General features: G+C 36.9%; 1 pseudogene; it reads left to right on the top strand.

Annotated features, from left to right (window-relative positions):
* Positions 1–513: 513 nt before the first annotated feature.
* On the top strand, positions 514–628 carry LOC145414298 (5S ribosomal RNA; annotated as a pseudogene).
* Positions 629–3,386: the final 2,758 nt, after the last annotated feature.

The following is a 3,386-nucleotide window of genomic DNA, read 5'->3' as shown; positions in this document are numbered from 1 at the left end:
TGTCCCCTTCCTTCGCCCGTGACTCTTTTTTCTTTCACTTTTTGTCCCATTTCAGATTCTTCTTTTCTTACTAGTTTTTCCTATTTTTCCTGTATTTACTTGTTATGGGTTCCTCTTTTTACATTTACTTTTTTATGCTTTTATAAATATTCTTCCTACAGTTTTCACTGGTGTGGGTTCAGTTTCGTGTTCAAAGCTAACACCTACTTATAGTGTTAGAGAAGTAAAAAGAATTAAGCCAATAGTCCATTAATTTGTTTCCATAATTGCTCCCTGGACATTTTCCTTCACTTGTTTTTCTATAGCATTCTTTATTTTCACACTGTTCTTATCTGTTTTATGTTTTGGTGCCATTTAGCGTTTCTTCTTCTTTCTTCTACTTAGCGTTCCCTGCTGTTCTTTATGTATCTCTTGCGCACCTCTTCTTGCTCTCTTCTCTTATATTACGCTTGCTTCTTCTTTTTTTTTTTTTTTTTTGTAATGGACCCATCCTCTTCATTCTTCTTTATTAAAATTTAGAACTTTCGTTGAGTACACCGCTTCCCGTCCGATCAGCGAAGTTAAGCAACGTTGGGTCTGGTTAGTACTTGGATGGGTGACCGCCTGGGAACACCAGATGCTGTTGGCATCCCTACTTGTCAAGTGGGGTTGGTGGAGGATTAGTGCCCCTCCCTGTAAAACAATTAACTCTAAGCCCTTGGCCACCCCGTCTGGGATACATGGCGTCTGGCAATGAATGAATGAATAATGATGGCTGTTCTTTTTCACGTCGGTAGCTGTTCGTTCTTCTTTGTCCATCAGCTGTCTTTGTTCCATTCATCATAATTAACTCTACCTTTTTCTTTCATCGCTTGCACCTTTTTCTTTTTCCGTCTCATTTAGTGCTCTTTGTTCTTTTCCACTTAGTACATCCTCCTTGCACTTTTCTATATTAAACTTTGCCCTGTTCCCTTTTTTTATCGGGAGTCGGCTTTCCTTTTCTCTAATCATATTCAGTGCTCTTGGTTTTACTTCTTATTTCGTGTTGTTTGTCCTTTTCTTTCTTATCCAACTCCTTTTGTTTTTCCTCTGATTCAGCTTTCTATCTTCGTTCTGTATTTGGATCTCTGTCATATCATGCATGAGGAGGAGACAGGGATGGGATGATGATGATGATGATGATGATGGTGATGGTGACTGCTTATAGTAAGATTTTTTTTTTTCCGCTACGGTCTTTTGCCTTCTGCCTTCGTTTTGTACTTCTGTATTATTAACGTTCTTGCTTCTCTTTAGCTCTTAGTCCTTTTCGTTCCCTTACCCCTTTTATATCTATTTCTGCTTTTCACTTTTTCTTACACTCAGCTGGTACTCTTTCTCTTGTCCCCTTTACACAATAATTCTCTCTCTCTCTCTCTCTCTCTCTCTCTCTCTCTCTCTCTCTCTCTCTCTCTCTGCTCTGTATATATCAACTCTGCAAGCAGACTGAATGGTCTGTCTTACCAGACTCCTAAACTACTTATTGAATTATACATGAAACTTCATCTGTTGACAGACCCAATTAGTGTGAGTGTCACTCATGAATTAGAAATGAGATGTCTTTAGCCTTTCACTTGTATGTCGGTCTGTTTGTCATTAAGCTGCTAGCGTTCTGGTAGTACTGACTATTCTCAGTGTAAAGAGTGTATTAATATCCATAAGTTTATAAATAAATAAATAAAGGTTGATGGGTAGAAAGAGACAGATAAACTAACAAATTTCTCTCTTCTCTTTTGTATCTCTCTTCCTCTCCGTTGAACTTCTGAAATATTGAGGTTTTGTCAAATTTACCACAATTTTTCTATAACTTTCTAATCTAAGTCTGGAAAGTTTTTGGTCTAACCATGAAAAGTAGTCAGGTCATTTATCAAAGTCAGACTTTCTCAGTATATATACAACTTTGATATATTCAAATAAAAAACGTTTAGAGTACCATCATTATTGTCAATGCTAGTGATATTATTTATTTGTTTTGCTGTTGAATATATATATATATATATATATATATATATATATATATATAAAACACTTCCTATTATTAATTTATGTATATTCGTTGCAGGTAAGTTGGCTTCTTCTCTTGCCGTACCACAGTACAGTGAGTGTAAGTATAGCAGCAGACTTCATGTACGTTCGCTGATATACTGATCTCTGCACGAATGTTTGTGAAACTTCATTATTCAGGAGTGAAAATATAATTATTTCCACCGTGCTTGTTTTCCAAAGCAAGTAATGAAAAATACTTTTGTTCCATATGCCGTATTAAAACATTCATGTACCACTAATTGAGCCAAGGGAGTGAGAAGTGTGATATAATTTTCACAAAGTAGGGACGGAAACAGCCAGTCTAATATTACTCCTTCGAGGTGTAGAGCCCCGAGGCTAGGGATCCGTGTTCTAATATATTTAAGGACAGAAGATCGACATATTTCCCTGATGGTATTACTTGATAGATACATGTGACGTTCCAACCATCAGATCACCTGGCATCAAATCACCCCCCCCCCACCCTTATATCATGAAGGCAGAGTCAGCATTCCTGTTGGCAGTCTGTCTGCCATCAAGCTCCTCACAAACGAAGGGACAGATTTTCCATAAACCTGGCATGCCATTAGAGTTGGAAAGCCCGATTGTCAATCAAAAACTGGAATTGCTTCTTCACCATTCTTAGTGTTCCCACTCCCCACTAAATGTTCCTAAAATATTCCTAATACTAATTAAATAAGTAAACTGATCATTTAGGGTAACAGAACCACCACCACCACCAATAATAATAATAATAATAATAGTAGTAGTAGCAGTAGTAGTAGTAGTTGTAGTAGTAATAATAATAATAATAATAATAACAATAGTAGTAGTAGTAGTAGTAGTAGTGGTAGTAGTAGTAGTAGTAGTGGTAGTAGTAGTAGTAGTCGTAGTAGTAGTAGTAAAAACTAAAGCATTTTTGCATGAGGGATTATAATGTAATTTTATGAAAAATGTCCAGAAAATACTTTGACTGTAAGAATAATCCTCTTCACTACAATAACGTATTACTTTATTTTTTACTACCTTCAGACGATTTTCTTCGGCTTATGACATAACCCTCAAGTTAAAAAGGTTAATGAGAGCCACATTTAACTCCTCCATTTTTATGTCTCTACAGAGGTGCCTAAGATCGTGTAGAGACAGCAAGAATATAAAAATGAGTCGTAAGGGATTAATTGTTGAGGCACAGGTCGAAGTCAACCCCATCCATACGATGACGTCTTTGTACAGCACAGCCACGTTCATAAGTAAGGATACAGATCTACCCGCGTTGTATGTCCTCTGCTGGTGGGATGTGGAATTGTTTCACTTACTGCCTGGTGCGCTGCTTATCACTTTGCCAA

The sequence above is a fragment of the Coenobita brevimanus genome, chromosome 98 (genome assembly GCF_032717465.1).
Source record: "Coenobita brevimanus isolate Jiangsu-jjx chromosome 98, ASM3271746v2, whole genome shotgun sequence".
Taxonomy (NCBI): domain Eukaryota; kingdom Metazoa; phylum Arthropoda; class Malacostraca; order Decapoda; family Coenobitidae; genus Coenobita; species Coenobita brevimanus.
The sequence above is the reverse complement of the archived record's forward strand: the minus strand, read 5'-3'. Positions and strand labels throughout refer to the sequence as shown.